Below are 25647 nucleotides of genomic sequence, written 5' to 3'. Positions count from 1 at the left end.
GTTGGGAAATTTGAAGCTCACACTCCCTCAATCTTATTGGCCAAGCACCGCCCCTGGAGGCAGAGCTGAAAGCACAGGAGAGATTTTTTCCATCTCATCACCCCCAAAGTGAAGGAAAGGACCCAGTGAATCCTCTTCCGGATTGATCATTTCCTCTACAAGTGGAAGAAGTTTCCATTACCGCCCGTTGTAAATCAACTCTGTGGTATGTGTAGTGCTAGTTTGTTCTCTGCTGACATTAGTCCCGGCAGGGCTGGACTGGGAACCGAAACTGGACCTGGCAAACTGCTTGGCCAGCCCCCCTGGGGGAGCGGCCGAGCTGTTTGAAAAGGGCCGGTTTCTGCCGATTTTGTTACAGGGGCCGATATTGCCGACCCTGGTAACAAAAACGGCACCCCGGAGTCCCAAAAACGGCCACCACCCTGGCGGCCCACCGGTGAAATGCCCGGTGCCCGCTACGGCCAGTCCGGCCTTGAGTCCTGTAGTCCGACCTGTGTGTAGAGCGCTTCCTCTTAAACAGAGACAAACCTCAATATGTGTGATTGGGACATTTCATGTCTCGCTGCTTTTCACCCGGTGTCTCCAGGACGTAAATTACCTTTTACAGCGTAAACTGTTCAGTGAATGACTTTCCATATAGGAGCTGTCCAGACAACTTACTGTCGGGAACACAAGCCATGCCACGCCATTCTCCAAGTGGTATGGGGCCATGGAAAGGAAATGGCATAGTGTAGAGGAACCTAAATCAGGTTTTCATGGCTGTTTATAAGTCTTTTAAAAGTTGTTTTGTAGTATATTGTTTTGCAATGTTATGAATATCCAGGGGAGGCTTTTTACATACGATATTTTACAATTATAATTGTGTTATCAATTAATAAAGAAACTAACACAGCTGGACAGTGTGTGAATTGCACCTGAAATTATGTTTATGTGCGAATGTTTTGAGGGTGAACAAAGACAATTATTGCAGTTTTTGAAAATTTGCCCAGCCAAATAAGGGTGGGACATTCTTGACCCTGAGTTGGAGCAGGTCTGCTCGTCATAAATTGTTTTATAAAACTTAAAGGCTCGAGGGATTACAAGATCCTGGCGCTGGATATGAGTTTAAGCTCACAACTATTCAGAAAAGGGGGTGGTGATGAACAGAGTGTCTGAATTAAGCAGACCACTCTTACCCAGTCCAAAGATCAGGGCTTGATCCATCACCGTTATTTATCTCACTGCACCATCCCAGCTCAGAACCTGGCTATATGCAAATCAGTCTGTCCCTGGCCCAGTGCATCATGGGAACAGGGCAGACTAAACTACCAAGCCAATTCTTCACCAGAAAGGAGACAAGCTACCGGGGACCGGTTTCTGGCATTTCAGCCGTCTTCGGCCCGGTGAGAGTATTCTGCTTAATTCAGAAACTCTGTCCATCACCACCCCTTGTTGTTAAATATTTTGTCCACCCTAAGCGTGGAAGGGTATACTCAGATGTGAGTCCCTTGCTCATTGCACCATCAGGATTCAAGCAAGCCGGGCCGACGACGGCTGAAATGCCAGAAACCGGTCCCCGGAAGCTTGTTTCCTTCCCAGTGTAAGAATTGGCTTTGTAGTTTGGTTTGCCCTGTTCCCATCATGCACTGGGACAGGAACAGACTAATTTGCATATAGCCAGGTTCTGAGCTGGGATGGTGCAGTGAGCTAAATAACGGTGTTGGATCTAGCCCTGATCTCTTGACAGGGTGAGAGTATTCTGCTTAATTCAGAAACTCTGTCCATCACCACCCCTTGTTGTTAAATATTTTGTCCACCCTAAGCGTGGAAGGGTATACTGAGATGTGAGTCCCTTGCTCATTGCACCATCAGGATTCAAGCAAGCCGGGCCGACGACGGCTGAAATGCCAGAAACCGGTCCCCGGAAGCTTGTTTCCTTCCCAGTGTAAGAATTGGCTTTGTAGTTTGGTTTGCCCTGTTCCCATCATGCACTGGGACAGGAACAGACTAATTTGCATATAGCCAGGTTCTGAGCTGGGATGGTGCAGTGAGCTAAATAACGGTGTTGGATCTAGCCCTGATCTCTTGACAGGGTGAGAGTATTCTGCTTAATTCAGAAACTCTGTCCATCACCACCCCTTGTTGTTAAATATTTTGTCCACCCTAAGCGTGGAAGGGTATACTCAGATGTGAGTCCCTTGCTCATTGCACCATCAGGATTCAAGCAAGCCGGGCCGACGACGGCTGAAATGCCAGAAACCGGTCCCCGGAAGCTTGTTTCCTTCCCAGTGTAAGAATTGGCTTTGTAGTTTGGTTTGCCCTGTTCCCATCATGCACTGGGACAGGAACAGACTAATTTGCATATAGCCAGGTTCTGAGCTGGGATGGTGCAGTGAGCTAAATAACGGTGTTGGATCTAGCCCTGATCTCTTGAGAGGGTGAGAGTATTCTGCTTAATTCAGAAACTCTGTTCATCACCACCCCTTGTTGTTAAATATTTTGTCCACCCTAAGCGTGGAAGGTTATACTCAGATGTGAGTCCCTTGCTCATTGCACCATCAGGATTCAAGCAAGCCGGGCCGACGACGGCTGAAATGCCAGAAACCGGTCCCCGGAAGCTTGTTTCCTTCCCAGTGTAAGAATTGGCTTTGTAGTTTGCTTTGCCCTGTTCCCATCATGCACTGGGACAGGAACAGACTAATTTGCATATAGCCAGGTTCTGAGCTGGGATGGTGCAGTGAGCTAAATAACGGTGTTGGATCTAGCCCTGATCTCTTGACAGGGTGAGAGTATTCTGCTTAATTCAGAAACTCTGTCCATCACCACCCCTTGTTGTTAAATATTTTGTCCACCCTAAGCGTGGAAGGGTATACTGAGATGTGAGTCCCTTGCTCATTGCACCATCAGGATTCAAGCAAGCCGGGCCGACGACGGCTGAAATGCCAGAAACCGGTCCCCGGAAGCTTGTTTCCTTCCCAGTGTAAGAATTGGCTTTGTAGTTTGGTTTGCCCTGTTCCCATCATGCACTGGGACAGGAACAGACTAATTTGCATATAGCCAGGTTCTGAGCTGGGATGGTGCAGTGAGCTAAATAACGGTGTTGGATCTAGCCCTGATCTCTTGACAGGGTGAGAGTATTCTGCTTAATTCAGAAACTCTGTCCATCACCACCCCTTGTTGTTAAATAAGCTCACAACTAGGCAGTGGCAGCCTATTATTGAGTATTTTTTTAAGTCAAGCAAACTCTCCTTGGATCTTACTTGAGCCGGGGTTCGTTGTCGTCTATGAGAACTGTTTAGTGCTTCGGAGTGTTCTTAAATCTGTATGGGCGTAGTGCGCCACAAACCCTTTGAAACTGTGTGCAGTATTGACTTCAGGGGCGCACTGGACCAGAAAATAGGCCTGGACACCAAAAGCAAATCAGATAGCTAAAAACGTGATCCACATTTGCAAATCGGGTCAGTTTTCAACTGGTAAAGACATGCAGTGTAAGGTGTAATGCAAGTTATGGGAGGCCGCATGCATGTGTGCTTGCTGCATGCAATGTTTGTGGTAGCATCATGGAAATCAACAGTAAAAACCAGCCCACCAGACTATACAAAAGGCACTCAAACGACCCCCACATGCTGGCCTGTCAGACCAGCCCATACGGCACTGCCAGATTGTCCTATAGACCAGTCCGGCTCTGAGCCTGCTGTTGCCTTAAGGGAGAGCAGTTCAGGCTAAACTGGTCATGTTGGTTGAGCGTTCTTAATAAAGCTTGCTATATGTTGTTTAGTGTGAATGTCTGCATTCATTACTACTGTCAACCTCCATTGATACTCTTGGAAAGCTGATTACTTGTGGCTTGGGTAGGGAAGGGACTATCCTTGAAAGCTGATTGGAGAGCTGAACTACAACAGCCACTGTTGACGTCTCCCTGCGGCAGATGACGATTCTTGCTTCTTGTTCTCATTAAAACTGAACCCTGGATGTCAGTTGTCAACTTCACACAGCTGTCTGAAATCTTAGGAAGGTGCGGCTAGAATGTATTCTTCTGGACAGGAGTGTAAAGCTCCATTGTCCATTGTGTGGTATTCTCCACTTAAAGCTCACAGTTTTATCTTTGGCAGGAATAGTGACGTCAGAGGACACAGAGCTAAATGGCGAACATTGAGCTTCTGCCACATACTGGTGTATCTTTTACGATATATTAAGGAAAATTGTTTTCTCATTGTCTTCAAGCCTGATTTATGTCCCAAGCACATGTGACACTGGTGGCTATACAGATAACATTTTGTCAATTACCTTTCCATGCTCAACTATATGGGGCATTCCTCGTCTCAAAGCATGGTTGTTTGTGCAACTCTTTCAAATGTCTGTATCCAATGTAGAGGGGTGGCTTTATAGTGGTTTGGGCCATTGTGAACAGGGAAAGGGCACTGCACTGAATGACACCCGGGGACTCAGTGACACTTTTCCACTCCATAATGCTAATTATGACGAGGCTCAAGTCTTCTACTTTTTTCACCTTTTGTTTGATGTTTCTATGAGGTCAGGGTGCTTGAACTTCTATAACACCACCTTACACTCACAACTTATTCAGGCTGTACTATTTTGCACACTCTTACATGCCTTTGTGAATTTGTCCGAAACACCCAACTCCCGATTGGTAAAAGTTTAAAGTGAACACAGTTTATTCTGTATGTACTATTTGAATGTAAATATTTTAGGAATATTCCCATTTTATTCTCATTTGAGTTATTGTGGGCTAAGTCACAATGGTATGTCAGAGTAAATTAAAGAGTACCACAGAAGTACCACTTTACACACTCTAAAATGCCTTTATAAATAGGCCCTATAGATTTTACTTCTGTGCACAATTGTCTTTGCATGATTAGGATGCCATTTGGCATACTTTTAGCCAGTGTGATACATGTGTACGTACTGTAACAAAGGCCTTTTGATTATAGAAGGCTGAAACACACACCTGTGGCTGGGCCAATAACGTACATGAAATATTGGTAAAGCATCACAAGTAGTCCTAACGTGGGTTGTTTATAAATGAATGCTTCTCCCTTTGTCATCCAATGCTTGGTTGATTGAATTAGCATATGAAACATAGATTTGTCTACATATATAAGCAGTCAGTGCATCCATGGTCGGTCAAACACATGAAATAATTTATATTGTTTAACAGCTTTTACAGCTTCATACATAATTTGAAAGGGACTACTTTATCCAGTTCCAACTTCAGAACTTATAGTCGAGGACTTCAGATTAATGTGAGTCCCCTCTTCATACCTTCCAGCCCATCACTTTTAGGTCTGAGTGTATTATAATACTGAACGTTCCGTATATCTCCATCTAAAATTTGTGAAGCCTTTGTCATATTCTAAGATGTGAGGGCATCCTTCTTTGTTTTAAAGATCACATAGATCACATAAGTCCTTTGGCATCAACATTATCTCAAATTGTAAAGCTTCTTTTCACCATAACAGTGGTGATACACAATGTATCTGAATGCCTAGGAGCTACCACCTTCTAAAGCATACGATAACCATGTCTATAGCTTTGACCCACTTAGAAATCTGGAGGAGATGAAGTGATCCAAGATTAAACATTCATCACATGGACATTCTCTTGTTGTAGCCAAACATTTAATAAAAAATAATGTAGAAAACAGTTGGTTCTGTTGGGTGATACAATTGCTGTGATTTCTGTATTCAATATAAGGGTAATGATGTATCTCAATTCCTTTTACAATATATGAAAAACAATTTAGGATAAGAACACTGCCAAAAAGTGAGCCACTGCCAAATAGTGAGCTCTACCAAATAGTTAGCCGCCGCTAAATAGTGAGCTGCTGCCAAACAATGAGCTGCTGCCAAATAATGAACCACGCCAAATATTGAGCCGTTACCAAAAGTGAGCTGCCAAATAGTGAGCCGCTACCAAATAGTGAGCTATTGCCAAGTAGTGAGCTGCCGCAAAATATTGAGACATGGCTTGGCAGTTCGGGCAGTACTGTTCCCATGAGGCACAGGGTCAGACTGATTTGCATATGGCCATGTCTGAACTGGGGTGGTGGAGTGAGCTAAAGAATGGTGGTGAATTAAATCCCAGATCAGTTGACTGGGGGTGAGTGTTTGATTTGCTCAAACGCTCCGTCCATCACCCTTTGGTATCACTTTGTTCGCCCTAAGTTGGCAGGGTATGCCCAGACCCTTGCTCACTCTACCACTGGATTCAAGATAGCCTGGCTGATGAAGATTATGAATCCGAAACCGGTCCCAGAATGCTTGTTTCCGGTCCAGGGAAGACATGGCTTAGCAGTTCGGGCTGGACTGTTCCCATGAGGCACAGGCTCAGACTGATTTGCGTATGGCCATGTATGAACTGGGGTGGTGGAGTGATCTAAAGAATGGTGGTGGATTAAACCCAGATCAGTTGACTGGGGGTGAGTGTTTGATTTGCTCAAACGCTCCGTCCATCATCCCCTTTGGTATCGCCAAATACTGAGCCACTGCTAAATAGTGACCCGCTGCCAAATACTGAGCCACTGCCAAATAGTGAGCCGCAGCCAAATAGAGAGCCACCACCAAATATTGAGCCGTCGCCAAATAGTAAATTGCTAAATAGTGAGCCGCTGCTAAATAGTGAGCTCCTGCCAAATAGTTAGTCAATGCCAAATAGTGAGCTGCTGCCAAATAGTAATCTGATGCCAAATAGTGAGCTACCACCAAATAGTGAGCTACCACCAAATAGTGAGCCGCTGCCACCAAATAGTGAGCCGCTGCCAAATAGTGAGCTGCTGCCAAATAGTAATCTGATGCCAAATAGTGAGCTACCACCAAATAGTGAGCTACCACCAAATAGTGAGCCGCTGCCACCAAATAGTGAGCCGCTGCCAAATAGTGAGCCGCTTCTAAATAGTGAACCGCTGTTAAATATTGAGCCTCCGCCAAATGGTGCTCCGCTGCTAAATAGTGAGCAAAAACCAAAAAGTGAGCCGCTGCCAAATAGTAAGCCGCCACCAAATAGTGGTAGAAAGAGTGGTATTTGACTTGATTAGTGGGGGTAATTACTGAATTATGTTTCAGATCCTTGTGGTGAATATTTATATGATGTTTTGAAGAAACGTAGTTGTGGTTTATTGAGGTCCCAAAGGGAGATTTTGTTTTACTTTTTAGCCCTAATCCACCCAGACTAATGCGGTTTTATGCCAGTCAGGAGCACGGAACACTGTTTGAGACACCGCTATGTGGCGCTTGCGCATCGTCATCACTTATCACGCCAATTAGCATTGCTATGGGTAGATTTTGAGAAAGTGTTTAATAGCATAGCCAGGGTTATCTGGCTAGAGTGTTTGAGAGGCGTTCGAACCACAATTTCGAGACTGGTCCAAGTTCTTTACTCCAGTCCAACAGCCAGATCAACTTGGTGTTCACATACAACGAGAAACCTATCAAGGTTGTCTCTTATTCCCCCTCCTTTTTGTGCTAGCTATTGAAGCCCTCACGAGGCTTATACGCTGTGAGGCACAAAGACAGGGGTGGGAGTGGGCTGTGGGACACGAAGACAGCATTGTTCTTTATGCGGACAACGTTCTTCTATATTTGGCAAGCCTGACTGCCTATGGCCCTTGATGCCTACAGCTACTGCAACTTTTTGCGGAGGCCTCTGGACTAACCGTCAATCCCACCAAATTGGTACTGGTCCCTTTAGTTCCCTCATGTTACTGCATAGACTGGTAAACGACTATCCCAATGCACAGCCTCAGTTTTTGTTTTCTGGGTATCCAGGTGACCCTGGATCCCGCATTGATGTGGTCCCTTAACATCACCCCTTTAACTCGCAAGATCAAGGAAGACCTGAGAAAGTGGCTCCGCTCCTGTTGAATGTCATGAGGAGAATAGCGTTGTATAAGATGATGATACTGCTGCGTTTCCTTTTTCTCCTGCAACATTTCCAGCACACAATTCCCAGCCATTGGTTTTGGGAGATTAATTCAGAGGCAATTGCCTTGTTATGGCACAACTCCAGAACGCAAATGGCATTGGGGAGCTACCAATGCGCCCCTTATGACGGTGGCCTAGGCATGACTAACCTGCACTTGTACTACCTGGCATCACACCTCTTGGTTATTAACCATTGACTTAACAGTGGGTGGTCTGACCCAGCTTACAGGATGGAACGTAATACACTGGGTTTCCCCTGAATCCTGGTAATGCTTTACGGCAACACCGTACCCACCACACTCCCAGAGGTGACCCGGTTGGTATTTAGTGGGTGGAGGGCGGCCCATCAACACAGAGGGTGGTGGTCCAAGATCAGTCAACAAACCACCCTGTGGCATGGCACATGGCTGAGAGAGGTGGCGACACAGGAAGGGTTTAGTCGGTGGGATGCCATCGGCATAATACTCATGGGGGATGTTTGGAAAGGCAACCACATGTCTTCCTTTCAGGAGCTTCAGCAGGATTACTCTCTGTCCAGAAGGCAATTACATAAATATTTGCAATTGTGACATGCACTGCAGGTACATGTACCCCCTGGCGCTTCGATTCCAGAGTTCAGCCAATAGAGCTGAAGATCATGATGGGAGCATTAGGCAAAGGGAGATATGCAAAATTTATCGCACACTGATAATTAATGCCTCAGTCACATTGATGACCCCTAGAATCCGTTGGGAGGGTTGGCTTGGACCCCTAGACGATTCAGATTGGCAGGATGCTCTGATGCCATAACGACCCCAAAACTAATCAAGTCAAATACCACAAAAATGATGAGTTGTTCAGATCTTTAATACCAAATCTTAAAACTTTCCATGCTCATGACGAGGCCAGCTCGTCATGAGGCACGGCTGAGCTGTGCTCATGACGAGCTGAGCTCGTCACAGCCGTTGGAACGTTCGCACGCGGGGATAATTTCCCGGCTGTGCTGAATGTTCCAAAATGGGTGTGGCCGTTACGAGCTCCGCTCGTCATGAGCACAGCGGTGCTGCGCGCAGCCCCCCTCCCCCCCCCCCCCGCACAGCAGTGAATGCGCCCGCAGCGAAGGGGTTAACACATTACATCTGAGGCAACATATAAAATGTACAAATCCTGTACACAAATGATAGAGTGGTATTTGACTTGATTAGTTTTTGGGTCATTACTGAATTATGTATGAGATCCTTGTGGTGAATGTTTGAATTAATTGTTGCAGAAACATAGTTGTGGTTTATTGAGATCCCAAAGGGAGATTTGTTTGACTTTTTAGACCTAATCTACCCAGACCAATGCGGTTTTATGTCAGCCAGGAGCACATAACACTGTTTGAGAGAACCTCCATGTAGCACTTGCGCATCGTCATCACTTATCACCCCAGTTAGCATCGCTATTGATTGATTTTGAGAAAGCATTCAATGCCATAGACTGGGGGTGTCTGGCTAGAGTGCTTGAGAGGGCGAGGTTCGGACCACGATTCCGAGGTCTGGTCCAAGTTCTTAACTCCAATCCGTCGGCCAGAGTACGAATCAACTGGGTGGTCTCCACAGAGTCCTCCAGACGAAGAGTTACCCGTCAAGGTTGTTCCTTATACCCCCTCCTGTTTGCGCTAGCTATTGAACCCCTCACAAGACTTATACGCTGTGACACACAAATACAGGGATGGGAGTGGGTTGTGGTACACAAAGACCGCATTGCTATGCACATGATGTTCTTCTATATTTGGCAAGCCTGACTGCCTGTGGCCCTTGATGCCTGCAGCTGCTGTAACTTTTTGCAGAGGCCTCTGGACTAACCATCAATCCCACCAAATTGGTGCTGGTCCCTTTGGCTCTGTCATGGGACTGCATGGACTGGCAAATGACTATCCCAATTCGCTGCTTCAGTTTTAGTTTTGTGGGTATCCTGGTGGTCCTGAATCCCGTATTGATGTGGTCCCTTTACCTTACCCCTCCTATTCGCAAGGCCTAGGAAGACCTGAGAAAGTGGCAGATGCTCCTATTGAATGTCATGTGGAGAATAGCCTTGCATAAGATGATAATACTGCCACAATTCTTTTTTCGCCTGCAAAATTTTCTGCAAGCGTTTACCGCCATTGGTTTCAGGAGATTAATTCAGTGGTGATCGCCCTTCTGTGGCACAACTCCAGACCACAATTGGCGTTTGGGAGCATCCAATGCGCTCCTTATGATGGCAGCCTAGGCATGACTAACCTGGTCTGACCCAGCTAGCAGGATGGAGCTTAATACACTAGCTTTCCCACAAATCCCGGCAATGCTTTACGGTGACATGGTTCCTACCACACTCCCAGAGGTGACCTGGTTAGTATTTAATGGGTGGAGTGCGGCCCATCGACACACAGGGTGGTGGTCCAATCTCACTCAACAAACCCCCCCTATTACATGGTTCATGGCTGACAGAGGTAGCAACACTGAAAGGGTTTGGTTGATGTGATGCCATCAGCATTACGCTCATGGGGGATGTTTGGAAAGGCAACCACCTGTCTTCCTTTCCAGAGTCTCAGCAGACTTACTCTCTGTCCAGGAGGCAATTCCATAAATATTTGACATTGCGACATGCACTGTGGGTACATGTTCCCCCTGGAGCTTTGATCCTGGAGTTCAGGTGAAGATCATGATGGGAGGATTAGTCAAAGGGGGGATTTCCAAAATGTATCACACATTGATCATTAATGCCCTGGAAACATTGACGGCCCTTAGAGTCTGTTGGGAGGGTTGGCTTGGACCCCTAGATGATGCAGTTTGGTAGGGTGCTCTGATGGCCCCTAAAGTACTCACCATGTCATCAAGACTCCGTTTGGTGCAAACATACCATCTACATACCGCATGCCTCTCACCTGACAGGCTGTACAAAGCAAGACTAACTTACCAGCCCCACATGCTTTCTCTGCTCCCATGTCCTAGCTGATTTTTTTATATGACATGGTCTTGCCCTAGACTGGCATGATATCGGTAATTGGTGATCGCAGAACTCTCCAATGTTTTAAACCTTGCCATAGAACTTTCCCCGTTATTGATCCTACTGGGAGGACCCTGAACCCCAGCTCTTCTGTCTATTAGAAAACACTTGCAAGATTTGCGCAACCGGAGGGATAAGCCTGCCATATAAAGGTAATTGTGCATTTTGTACTTTTGCAGTGCTTTCCTACTGTTCTTGGGCATATGTAGCAGCACTGGTGCATCCATGACTTTCTTTGGACATTTAGACTTGTTCCTGGGTCTTTCGTTTTGTGTCTGGTCATATGAGGGTAATCTGGGCCTTGGAAGCGCTAAATAGACAAGCAAAGCTATATTTTTTTAACATAGATTTTTATTAGGTTTTACAGTTTTGATGAGAAATACATTACATTCCAAATGTATAGTCCGGTATTAGAGTAACAATATGTTTATCTGATGGTGACAAAGAGTAGCAATCACCATTAAAGGACTACAATGACTGTATCTACAGAACACTTGTTTACATAAACAGTTCCCGAACCAGAATAAATCAAAAGCAGAGTTTAATCCAATTCGGATATGCGTCATACTTATACACTTAGTATGCTGGTTAAAATCTCAACCGTTCTGTCTGTTAACCCATTATTGAACAAAGATCTGTGTCAAAAATAAAGAAACAACAATAAAAAACTGTGCTACTCAAAACAACTAAATGTCTGTTCCAAAATCCCATCAGGGGCTGAGCAGGGCTAGGGCACCAGGATCCGGGCGGGTGGGGGGGGGGGGACAGGGGGGGGTTTAGGGGACGCGGGGGAGGGGAGGAGGGGGAGAGGAAAATAAAATGGCAGACCACATCTTCAGTGCTACATCAGCCGTCAGCCACATCTACATTTTGTGTCTTAAAATGTTCTAATAATTGCGCCCACTCCAAGGATATTTGTTTCTTCCTCAAACCTCTGTATTCGCGGTGTAACGCCTCCCTCTCAGCAGCGGCCCACCTTATAACCTCCTCCCGCCATGCACTCACACGTGGTGCCTTGTGTGACTTCTATCGCTGTGTAATAAGTCTCTTGGCCAGCATTAAGATAAGGCTCGAGAAGCGGCACAAAACTTTTGCCTTTTTGGGAAGGGGAAAGAGACATAGGAGACAGGCCTCAGGGGTATTCCAAGAGGCTGGCTCAGTGAGATTTGTGAGACCCTGTAGAACCTCCGTCCAAAATTCTACAAGGGAGGGGCATGTCCAGAACATATGTATGAAATCTACGTCTAGGCTACGACATCTAGGACATTCCGGTCCTGAATTAGAGTACATAAGGTGTATTGCCCGTGGTGTGAGGTAGGCACCTGTGAAGTACAAACAACTGTATTGTTTTAAGCGGGGCATTACGGGATAACCGCTTGGGATATTCAAGGACGTGCATCCACTCTCGATCTGTAAATTTTCGAGTCACCTTCGCTTCCCATCTTTGACGAAAGGTCAACAAGGAGATTCCCAGGTGAGACCATAAGCCGCGATATAGCCATCTAACCAGATGACTACCATGCCCCATTATGTGAGCACCTGCAGCAATCAAAAGGTCAGGGTTCCTTCAGATCCACTAACCAGTATTTACGTACATACTTCATAACCTCAGCATGGGTTAAAAATAGCGTAGGAGGGGCCAAATAAGCCTGCACAAATTCTTCATGAGGCATCAAGTTCCCGTCTAAAAATAGGACCCCCACAGTTGTCACACCTGCCTCCACCCATACCCGCACTCAAGCGGCAGATAGTATGCCCCGTAGTGAAGGTAAACCACACAAGGGTATACATGGAGCATATGGTACAGATATGTTAGTATATTTCACCGCTAATTTCCAATAATGGAGCGCAATGTGTAAAAGATATGGAGGATCCTTCACCCGATGTGCTCCCGGATATAATCATGATTGAACTGTTCCCGCTCGTAGACGTTCAGGTGAGTAACCTATTTCAAATAAATTATGGCCTGCTAACTAATAAGCCATCCAATGCAGTTGCGCCACTATGGAATAAGATTTAAAATCTGGTGCTCCCATACCGCCCTCACAACTTGTTAACTGTATTTTGGCAAGAGCCAATCTGTGACGGCCATGCCCCCAAAGTAATGACGTCAATATAGTATCTAATACTCTGTAAATCCAAACAGGAAGGACCACAGGGAGGTTCGTAAATTGATACAACAGCTTAGATAGCAATACCATTTTAGAAACAGCTATTCGGCCTGCAGTAGTTAACAGTAAGGTATTCCAAAATGCTACCTGGACTCTGAGTATTAAGTGTACGGACAACATTACCATCCACAGTGTCCAAGGAAGTTCTGTATATATGAATCCCCAAGTATTTAAAGGTAGTGGGCTCCACCCTGAACTGCATTAGACCAAATTGTAGCGCGGGAAAGTGTATGTGTCATAGAAATAAAAGACCACTGATAAGGAGGCATTCATGCGCAGACCAGATATCTCCCCAAATTGCTCAAACACCAAGGTGACAGGGGCCATATCCACATGCATATCCGTAAAATAAAGCAAAATATCATCACCGTACGCTGAAGCAGAATAACAAATTTGACCCACCGGAATACTATATGGTGCCATTGTACAACGCACCCGTTGTGCCAGGGGCTCTATAGCAAGCACAAACAGAAAGGGCGATAATGGGCAACCTTGCCGTTTACCCCGAAACACATTATATGCAGGAGAAATATTGGTGCCAGTCTTGACCCTTGCCGTGGGTCTCATGTAAAGTAGTTTCACCCATTCAATATTTGCTGGGGGAATCCCATATTTAACCATTGCAGCCAGCATATATGACCAGCTTAAGGAATAAAAAGCATGTCGCATATCTAAAGAGAGACAGCCCGAGTGTGGGGAATCAGCTTGGGCAGTGGGGGAAATGGCATAGAGGCGGTGTATATTTAAGGAGGTACTGCGATAAGGTATAAAGCTGCATAGGTCTGTATGTATCAAAGAGGGGAGTACGAGGAGCAGTCTCGATGCCAAGAGCTTACTAAGGATTTTGTATTCCGTATTGAGCATCGATAGGGGCCTATAAACGGTGAGATCTGTTGGAGACTTATCAGGCTTCAACAAGGAAGTCACTATTGCCTCTCTAGTTGTAGGGGGCAAAAGTAGCCTCCGTCAAGGCAGTAGTATACAGTTGAAGCAATTTGGGAACTATGGGTGTTGCGAAGGTAGAATAAAACTTAATGGGGAGCCCGTCAGAGCCTGGGGTCTTGTTACAGGCAAGTCCTCTTATAGCACCCCAGATTTCGGGAACAGTCAAGTGGGGCCGCCAGGTCTTCTGCCTGAGCCGCCGTGATAGTGGGAAGCATTATCGAATCCAAGAATGTAGCAGTTGTGTCCGTCGTGTCATGTGAAGGGGCAGCGTATAGGGCTGCATAGTAATCGTGGAATGTTTTATTAATGTCTGTCTGCGTGGTGAGCAGTTCGTGGTGACTATTACGTTTAGCCAGAATAGCCATAGGTGGGGGTGTGGTTTGATCAGCCTAGCCAGTAGTGTGCCCAATCTATCCGCATGAGGGCGCAGCGTGTATGCATGCAAGTCTATCACCCTCAAGTGTTCCAACAGCTCCGCATATTTAAACTTGGCTTCCTGGAGGTACGGTTCTTTCGTGACATTGGTCTGAGCAGCTACCTCCAGCACTTGTAACAAATCCTCTTGGTCCGTAAGATCCTGTATGGCTTCGCACCAGATCCCCACCAATGTCCCCATAGAGACCCCTCTGATTATCTCCTCAATTGCCTCCCATTCAACATTCCTAGACATTGCCGAACCTTCGTTGCTTGCAAAGTATGTGTCATGGTGGTGGCTAATTTATCCAGATAAATCTGGTCTTCTAGCTGTAGTGGTTGTAGGCACCACGAGGGAATCGGAGTGGGGGTCCGACCCCAGTTAAGCACCAGCTCTAGGGGGATGTGGTCAGATATGGTCTTTCCCAAATATGTGGTGCACCCAATCATAGGGAACAAGTCTGGGGAACAAAGGAAGTGATCTAGGCGTGTGTGCAAGGAGTGTGGATAGGAATAGAATGAGTATTCACTGATACCAATGTGCTACATCCTCCATACGTCCCGGCAGACCCCAGCCCTTCATCCAGTTAGCCAAATTGGCTACTTGTATAGTAGCTGCCACGTTAGACAAAGGTTGGTGCGAACGGTCGAGGTGAGTATCAAACACAGCATTAAAATCCCCCCCCTAGTATCCACGGACAATGTGACCAGTCTGATAGGCCCTGTGAAAGGCGAGAAAGGAAGTCGTATTGGTCAGTGTTGGGTGCATAGATCGACCCCAAGACCACTTGTGTACCATCTAGTGCCCCCTGTAAGAGTACATATCTCCCCTGATCATCAATTCCGCTATCAGTCAGTGAGAAAGGAACACCCGCTCTCAGCCAAATCACCCCTCCCCGGGAGAAAGCAGAGTACACAGTAAAATATAACTGAACCCTCCATCGTCTCTGCACTTTAGTAAGCTCGGAGGATATCAAGTGCGTTTCTTAAAGGCACACTATTTGTGCACAGCGATGGTGCAATTGGGCAACTATCCTATGCCACTTCTGTATCGAACCCATACTCCGGATATTCCAGGAGATGACAGTGTATGACTTTGTCACAGACAGGATATTAATGCATATACTCCATCCCCCCCTACCCCACCACCCCACAGGCAACCACCCCCCACACCCACAGGAACATATGGAAACAGATCAGTAGCTTAAACAAAAGAACAACAACCGAAAACAGGGTCAAACGACAAAACTTCGGTTGACCAAACTGTGTGCAAGCAAGACACAGAACACACTGTATAACACAAGGGGCTTCTCACCTACGGGGTAGCCTGCTTACTTCAGATACGTAAGTATCAACTATGAATAGTGGAATAACCCAGGACAGGCCAGGCCACAGGACTATAATCTATGAGCTTACCCTGCACCCCCTTACGGAGAAGCCCAGACTTGGTTCAGTATTCAACAGATGGTACAAGGTGTGCAATGATAAATAAGCATCCCCACTCGGGCAAGGACAAGTACCTGAGAAACTGAGACCATAATATGTTCACATTACTCATTCAAGTAAGGGATCATTGCTAAGTTGTGTGGATACAAAGGGAAATAACGCCATACTGCCCCCAGAGTCTGAGTCAGATGAGACCTGCTCTGATGGACTAGTGCTAATAGGTGCTCGAAGAGTCCACAGTGCTGAGGCAGAGCGGAGGGCCGCACGCCTACCCACCAATACTGATTGCTGCAACAATGGATTAGACACAGTGCTCTGCGTAGTGAGTCCCCTCCTTCTCCGGCACAGAGGCCACTGTGGCTTCGGCTGCAGTTGTGAGGGGCGAATGTCATGTGTAGTGCCAGGAAAGTTCCTATCTAACCAATCCCAAGCGCTTTCAGGGTTGTCAAAGAAACAGGCCCGTTGGTTGTGCATGATCTTGAGTTTGGCAAGGAATAAAATGGCAAATGTCAATCCAACAGCGCGGGCTCTGGCCTTGACCTCCATGAATGAGGAACGTAGGCGTTGTACTGTCAATGTATAATCTGGAAGATGGAGATTTTGGCATTGTCAAATAGAATCGGACCAGTTTCTTGTGCTGTTTGCAAAATGTGGTCCCGATCCTTGTGGTTTAGGATTCTGGCCAACAACGGTCTAGGGTTAGCGCCAGGCACTGGTTTTCGCCTAGGAACCCGATGGGCCCGCTTCTACCGTGAAATGTGCCAACAGGCCAGTGGGAGCTACCTTGGCCCTCAGCCATTCCTCAATGAAGGTCGTAGAGTGCTGCACCTCTCCGCCCCCCCGAAGACCAACAATACGAAGGTTGTTGCGTTGGGCCCTACCTTCAGCATCATCAGCTCTGGCCTGTAAGGCTTCAACCTGTTGCTGTAGTAGATGAATGTGCACATCATGCTCCTTCACTTGTGGTTGAAGTGTTAAAAGTGAGTGGTCACAGTCCTTCACTTTATCGGCCAGCTTTTTATGGTCGTCTTTGAGCAGGTTCAGTTTGGTACATATAGTGCATTTTTGTTGCGCTATTGCGGGGCACGATTCACAGATTTCCTGAAGTATCATATCCAGCTTATCGATGGGAGGAAGAGAGGTGCAGTTCCATCATCAGTCCGATGTAACTGTATTGAAGAGGCCTTGGAAGGCGGGGAGCCAGCCCGGCCCGAGTCCGCCGCCGTTTTCTTCTTATTTCTTCCCATCGCTGTTAGCAGTGTGGACGTGTCTCAGAGTATGGTGCTGGATAGAGCTTCTTGTGGGATCCGGTGATCAACAGTGCAGCCCCAGGACTAGACACAACTGCAGCGAGTGTCCTTTGCAAATCGTTTCCACCAGGGTCAGGAGAATTGCACCCCGCAAATATAGGCACCAAGGGTGGCTAGGTAGCCTCAGGCTTAGAGTTGAATAACTAATTAGGAAGGTGGGTGGGGGAAAGTTCAAAAGGCTACTACATATCAACAGGCGGTATCCGCTACGTCCATCAGTCAGGGGCTGGGCCTCCGATACCCCACTGGCCTCCCTGCACCACAGGCCCACCGGGGGTGAGCTCTATTCACAGGGACAATGGGTACTTTTGCTGCGACATCCAGATATCACCCACTGTGCCCCCGTAAGCTTAGGGCTTCAGTCCAGAGATGAGCAAGTGTAGGAGAGAGGGGGGGGGAAAGAGGAGCCACAACTGCCCCCAGTACGCCAACCATTGCCTCCACAGCACCCACCACAGGCACTGTCCACTAGACTCAGAGCAGGCTGCATGCCGGAGGCCTCATGTGAGGGATCTCACCTCAATGCCTGAACTCTGCGCCAGCCAAAGGCACCAGGAAAGGCCGGTGTTGCTAGGCCTGACCTTCCTCAGCAACGGTTCGCCCCCACCAGGTCCAGACCAGTCTGTAGGGTGGTGGGGTTCACGACGTCAGGCAGTGCTCACGTACTCTGCACAAGTGAAGGGAGGCCCGCCCTGCAATTTCCCCCAGGTCTGTCAATCCAGCTGGACCTGTTTAGGAGGGGGGAGCCCAGACAGCAGCACCGGATCCAGAGGGAGCCACCCTTCCTCAGTACGCCGCAATCCTGGGCCTTTGGAAGCTCCACCTCTGCAGACCTGGGCACACTCACTGCTTCTCGGTTTCAATGTTCATTGCATTCCGGTGAAGAAAAGCTTCACCAGCATTAGGGGGTACAGGCGAGGAGGGGCCCCATTCACTTCCAGCAGGAGTCCGACAACACCCCACTTGACTCCCTCACTCCACGGCCATGCAGCTCCAAACCAGGCCGGCAGCCAGAGTCTTGCACAGAGGAGCACCCTTCTGCACCCGGACAGCAACACAGCTCCGAATACCAGGACAGTGTTGCGCTCTCAGGCATGGCCCATACAGCACCGGCCGATCTCTTCAGGTCTGCTCCAGGACGCCGGGTGGTCTACAGTCGCACTCCACGAGCCTGGAAATGGGACCGCTACATGCCCCAGGGGAATATAGTAAGTATGCGCTGCCCCACAGGGACACAGGGCCGCTAGCGCATAGAAAAATGTGGATGAGAATCCTGGGCCCGGAGCCCATCACCTAAGCGACTTCTATCTTAGGCTGCTAGCCACGTCCGACAAGCAAAGCTGTTAGTGTGCAAACAAATCTGTTTCTGAACAAATGTGTGTGCACCTGAGCAGTTTGGACTTTAATTGGGAATACAATTATCTTGCCTGCGTATCACGGTTTGACCTAGGTATATATTGACTATGCTCCAGGCACATCTGCTGCGGACCGATGTTACTAGCTGGAACACGGAACACGCTGTTTTCAAGAAGCGCCTTTTCAAAACAGATCACGCCTTGTTTGACCTGTCAACCTTGCCGGTTTCAAGTTTTAAATACTGGATCTGTGCTATCAAATACAACAGATAAAAGCGCTGTAGCTATCCACCTGTAGTGATTCATCCATTTGAACATCTTTCGCCTTAGTGCATAGGGGCACTCATTGCAAAAATATTACAGTCCTGATGATGGTCTTATAGACATCTGCAACCAAGACCGAAACGTCGACCCTTTCGGCAACTCCTAATGCAATCCATCTGCGTCAAGAGCTAACCATCGTACATTGTTTGACTTGGTTACTTTACATGAATTCAAGGAGCTGATGAGTTGTTATGAACTGACCGTTTGACTTTTGCATACATCTGTCCATAACACTTTTTGCTGACACTGATTTGTTCTTCATATCCCCGTATATTTATTTGTTGATTCATTCCATACAATATGTTTTTTTCAGATAAAATTACTATTCCGTGTGCTTTTTCTTTTCTTTTCTTTGTTTCTGCTTATCATTTACTGTTTTCTATTCAATGAAAAGTTTCGTTGTTATCCTATGGATACATTGGGGTTAAATCTTTGCTAACTAACTCATAAGTTGATCAAAAACAATATACAAACGAAATCCCTTGTAGCCACTCTTTACCTCACCAGGCATATTAAGGCTGCACCCTACTTGATCCTAGGTCACATCTCTGTTAATATGTGAGAGGTAACTAAGGTATACACTCAAAATATCGAGTTTTAAATATCGAGTTACATTAATATTGAATAAAAAATATAGAATGGACAGAATATAGACTACAAAAATATCGAATAGAATAGCATTAATATCGATTCCAAAATATAGAATGGACAAAATATCGAATGGACAGAATATAGACAACAAAAATATAGAATGGACAGAATATAGACAACAAAAATAATGAATGGACAAAATATAGACAACAAAAATATCGAATTTGAGGTAAGTAAGTTAATATCAATTTTGTAAAGTGTTTTTTATGTTACTATATGTGTGAAAAGTGTATATTTATTTTATAATTTATTTTAATTAATTAATTTTATGGTATTTAATTTTTGCATAATATAATTCAGTAGCGGGATGTGGGTTTAAAGGAGAATAGGGTGGGAAGTAATTTAATTATAATTAATAAAATATGTTAATTTATTTATTGGTATTTATTTTGAATTAATTGTTAATTAATAATTAATTGGTAATTAATTAAAATATAATTGGTAATTAATTTTAATTAATTGATTCATTGATAATTATGTTAATTATATTAATGTATTTTCTGTAGCGGGTTGTGGGTTTATAGGGGAATAGGGTGGGAAGTAATTTGATTATAATTATTTAAATATGTTAATTTATTTATTGGTATTTATTTTGAATTAATTGTTAATTAAATATTTACTGGTAATTATTAAAATATAATTGGTAATTAATTTTAATTAATTGATTAATTGATAATTATGTTAATTATTTTTATTTATTTTCTGTAGTGGGTTGTGGGTTTATAGGGAAATAGGGTGGGAAGTAATTTAATTATAATTAATTAAATATGTTAATTTATTTATTGGTATTTATTTTGAATTAATTGTTAATTAAATATTAATTGGTAATTAATTAAAATATAATTGGTAATTAGTTTTAATTAATTAATTGATAATTATGTTCATTTTATTAATTTCTTTTCAGTAGTGGGTTGTGGGTTTTTAGGGGAATAGTGTGGGAAGTAATTATAAATGATTGCATTTTTTAAATTATTTATTGGTTACTTTTATTGAAATTTTAAATTATTTATTAATTGTTAATTAATTTATTGTTAATTGGTAAATAATTTGTATTAGTAGGTAATTTTTAAAAATAATTTTCATTTGAATTTTTAATTGATTAATTATTATATTATATAAAATTGTTAATTATTTTAAATTATTTGTAATTGGTATTAATATTTAATTTATTTTTATTCATATATGAAGTATTTACTTTCCCTACTGTTGCACTCTCTGGAGTGGGAATAGTAATTTTTACGCCTACGCTATCCAACGCTTTCCCTACTGTTGCACTTACTGGAGTGGGAATAGTAATTTTTACCCCTAGGCTATCCAACACTTTCCCTACTGTTGCACTCTCTGGAGTGGGAATAGTAATTTTTCCCCCTACGCTACCCAACGCTTTCCCTACTGTTGCACTCTCTGGAGTGGGAATAGTAATTTTTACCCCTACGCTATCCAATGCTTTCCCTACTGTTGCACTCACTGGAGTGGGAATAGTAATTTGTACCTCTACGCTATCCAACGCTTTCCCTACTGTTGCACTCTCTGGAGTGGGAATGGTAATTTTTACCCTCCCGCTATCCAACGCTTTCCCTACTGTTGCACTCACTGGAGTGGGAATAGTACATTTTATGCCTACGCTATCCAACGCTTTCACTACTGTTGCACTCCCTGGAGTGGTAATAGTCATTTTTACCCCCACGCTATCCAACGTTTTCCCTACTATTGCACTCACTGGAGTGGTAATAGTAATATTTACCCCTACGCTATCCAATGCTTTCCCTACTGTTGCACTTTCTGGAGTGGGAATAGTAATGTTTACTCTCCCGCTATCCAACGCTTTCCCTACTGTTGCACTCACTGGAGTGGGAATAGTACATTTTATGCCTACGCTATCCAACGCTTTCACTACTGTTGCACTCTCTGGAGTGGGAATAGTAATTTTTACCCCTACGCTATCCAATGCTTTCCCTACTGTTGCACTCACTGGAGTGGGAATAGTAATTTGTACCTCTACGCTATCCAACGCTTTCCCTACTGTTGCACTCTCTGGAGTGGGAATAGTAATTTTTACCCTCCCGCTATCCAACGCTTTCCCTACTGTTGCACTCACTGGAGTGGGAATAGTACATTTTATGCCTACGCTATCCAACGCTTTCACTACTGTTGCACTCTCTGGAGTGGGAATAGTCATTTTTACCCCTACGCTATCCAACGTTTTCCCTACTATTGCACTCACTGGAGTGGGAATAGTAATTTTTACCCCTACGCTATCCAATGCTTTCCCTACTGTTGCACTTTCTGGAGTGGGAATAGTAATGTTTACTCTCCCGCTATCCAACGCTTTCCCTACTGTTGCACTCATTGGAGTGGGAATAGTAATTTTTACCCCTACGCTATCCAATGCTTTCCCTACTGTTGCACTCACTGGAGTGGGAATAGTAATGTGTACCTCTACGCTATCCAACGCTTTCCCTACTGTTGCACTCTCTGGAGTGGGAATAGTAATTTTTACCCCCCCGCTATCCAACGCTTTCCCTACTGTTGCACTCACTGGAGTGGGAATAGAAAATGTTATTCCTACGCTATCCAACGCTTTCACTACTGTTGCACTCTCTGGAGTGGGAATAGTAATTTTTACCCCCCCGCTATCCAACGTTTTCCCTACTATTGCACTCACTGGAGTGGGAATAGTAATTTTTACCCCTACGCTATCCAATGCTTTCCCTACTGTTGCACTTTCTGGAGTGGGAATAGTAATGTTTACTCTCCCGCTATCCAACGCTTTCCCTACTGTTGCACTCATTGGAGTAGGAATAGTAATTTTTACCCCTACGCTATCCAATGCTTTCCCTACTGTTGCACTCACTGGAGTGGGAATAGTAATGTGTACCTCTACGCTATCCAACGCTTTCCCTACTGTTGCACTCTCTGGAGTGGGAATAGTAATTTTTACCCCCCCGCTATCCAACGCTTTCCCTACTGTTGCACTCACTGGAGTGGGAATAGAAAATGTTATTCCTACGCTATCCAACGCTTTCACTACTGTTGCATTCTCTGGAGTGGGAATAGTAATTTTTACCCCTACGCTATCCAATGCTTTCCCTACTGTTGCACTCACTGGAGTGGGAATAGTAATTTTTACCCCTACGCTATCCAATGCTTTCCGTACTGTTGCACTCTCTGGAGTGGGAATAGTCATTTTTACTCTCCCGCTATCCAACGCTTTCCCTACTGTTGCACTCATTGGAGTGGGAATAGTAATTTTTACCCCTACGCTATCCAATGCTTTCCCTACTGTTGCACTCACTGAAGTGGGAATAGTAATTTTTACCCCTACGCTATCCAACCCTTTCCCTACTGTTGCACTCTCTGGAGTGGGAATAGTAATGTTTACCTCTAAGCTATCCAATGCTTTCCCTACTGTTGCACTCATGGTGGCGCTACTGAGCACAGCACAGCACGGAGCACAGAGGAGCACAGCGTCTAGCCTCGAGCTCGGGTGAGGGCTGGCGGCAGTGCGCAGAGCTGGCCGGTGAATTCGCGTTGGTGCCGAGGCCGAGACCGAGGTGGGGGGCGGAAAATCTGGCCCCCGAGCTCTGAGAGGGAGAGCCGCATAGGAGCCAATTTGTGACCCCGGCACTCGGCTCTCGGAGCAAGGCACCCGGAACACGGAACTCCCACTACGCGCACCACTGCACCCGGGGCACCCGTGGCATCCGGTGCATCTTTAGGCTGTTGGTCCGGCTGCCAGCTGAAGGAGCAGCAAGCGGCGAAGGAGCAGGCGGCGGCACGAGCTGGGGGATTGAGAGCTGCAGCCCGCAGCCAGCAGCCCTGCAGCCCAGCCCAGCCTAGCAGACCCGCCCAGCCTTCCGCCTCAGCCTTCCTTGCCCAGCTGTGTCTCGAGACACGAGAAGCGAGTCGACCTGAGACAGGCAGCAACAGAGCGAGTGAGAGCAGCAGAGAGCCAGAGGAGAGGAGCGGTCTGAGTAATCAGAAGCAGTGAAGCAGAGCACCACCCGCCATCCAACAGGCAGCCAGTATCAAGCGCAGAGGTCCTCCAAATTGCCAAGTGCCAAGCGCCAAGTGCCAAGCGCTAAGTGCCAAGCCGACTACCGAACTGCTGAGAGCCGAGCACACCGGAAAAGGGAGGCAAAGGCATCACCGAGCAACAGAGGGACAGAGGGACTAACATAGGACAAACACGGGGCTACGGGGCTACGGTGACACAATCCACCTGCCCGCGAGTGAAGGCGGGCGGCTGAGAGAACATCTTGGCGCTCTATGGAATTGCTGGCAACAACCGGGATCCGACCTTGACGACCACTGACGGTGGTGAGAGCGACTACGGCGGAGAGAGTGAGTACGTGACAACCTTTACCCTTACCCTCACTCTTTTCCCACACTCACCCCATAAAGTCCGAAACAACTAATTGATTAATTGATCCCTAACCGATTCCTACTGGTGTTCTGACGGCTGGCGGGCGAACTATTGAAGAGACAAGATCATTGCCAGCATAGACACCCACCAGACAGCGAGAGAAGTCAGCGAGAGTAGTGTGGAGAGCGGGCGAGGTGACGACAGGCAGGAGGCTGAGGCTCCCAGTGGCAGGCTCCCGGCAGTAGCCCCCTTCCCCCCACCTCCCCGAGGCTGAGCAAACGCAGCAGTGCGGTGGCTGCAGGAGAAGGTGAAAGACCACAGTCTACTGCTCTCATTACACTACACCAACAGCCCACCTACAGCAAGCGAGTCTCAGCCCGGAAGCTGCTGCGGAGCGGCAAGCAGAGAAGCCCGAGACGCCGCAACCCACCGCAAATCGTCGCAGCGCCAATGAGCACCTAAACACCGGTCCACAGCAGCAGCAGCCCAGTCTCGGTGACATAGACACGGAGGCACGGAGACACACTGAGACTGTGAGACTTCTAGAGCCCCTGGAAGGAACTCATCGGATCACTATGAGGTCGGGTAGAGAACGAAGACCTCCAACAAAGCAACCAGCCAAACGAAAAAGAAATAACACAACCACGAGCTCAGCGTCACCGGAAAAAAACAAGCGAGCTCCCAATAGAATCAAAGAAAAAGACAAAATAACAAGCGATATCACCCGGCCGGAAAGTAGCCCCAATGAAATCAACACCAGCACAACCGACGGTTCGCAAACAGGTGGTCAGCAATCCGATAAGGATATCAATCACAGCCCAACCCTACTTCCAGAACAACCCAGAAGCAACAAAAGGAAAAACACCCACCAATTAATCAATATAGTGGGACAGCAAACGGAAACAAAATACAACTTTCAGCCGAAAATTTACACAAAATTTGCCTTTCTAAAAAATCCAGGAAATGTCATCTTCTCCTCAAATGACTCCATCACAGGCCTCCAATCTCCACTACAACCCGCTAACGCAAACAACACTCTCTCACAAACCAAAAGCTACCTAGTAGCAGAAATAGACAAGGCACCGACCCCCAAGGGAAAGAACGGATGTCGCAGGAGGCGAAGCAGGCGTAGGGGACAACGGGGCAAAAGAAACCAGAAGGCAGGAGTCACTAGAAGGCACCACCAGCCAAGCCCCCCTACCAGAGTAACCAATCGAGGGAAGCATTGATGGACGCAACAAGGAAACAAACCAAATAAGCCCCTCACTAAAGGAGGACACACCAAGGAAACACCTCCCAGAGCTGGAAGGGCCCCTGGGGCCTGATAGCAACAAAAAGCATCTATCTCCAACCAATCCCTCCCCACACACACAGCAAGGGGCGGCAGAAGCAACAACAAATCAAGAACCAGCATCCCCTCAAGCACCCAATGCCCATCCAAAATTAGAACAAAAAACTCAAGGCCACACCGAGGCTCCCGACACACCGGGAGCAAAACCTGACCCTGCAAATTCGCCACCAAACATTGCAAGAGGGGATCAAAGCTCCCCAGACAGGGACATGACCTTCCTGGTATCTCAAGAATGGAGCGAGCTAGTGGCAACATATAACGTTACAGGACCCACCAACGGTAACAGCGAAGAAAGCTCCCATCTGCCAACAGAGGGGACCGGATATCCCCTTAACTCCTTCTGGGTAACCCTACTCAACACAATACAGCTATCTTCAACGGCACTT

At 46.3% G+C, this 25647-nt stretch overlaps 1 protein-coding gene across 1 annotated transcript in view; it reads left to right on the top strand.

Annotated features, from left to right (window-relative positions):
• The window catches only part of MYO15A (myosin XVA), a 1716372-nt gene that overhangs the window by 615751 nt on the left and 1074974 nt on the right, over positions 1-25647 (top strand). The gene's annotated exons all lie outside the window — the stretch shown is intronic.

This window comes from Lissotriton vulgaris, chromosome 10, assembly GCF_964263255.1.
Source record: "Lissotriton vulgaris chromosome 10, aLisVul1.2, whole genome shotgun sequence".
In the NCBI taxonomy this organism is placed as follows: Eukaryota; Metazoa; Chordata; class Amphibia; order Caudata; family Salamandridae; genus Lissotriton; species Lissotriton vulgaris.
Note: the sequence above shows the minus strand (reverse complement) of the source record. Positions and strands in the feature narration are given on the sequence as shown.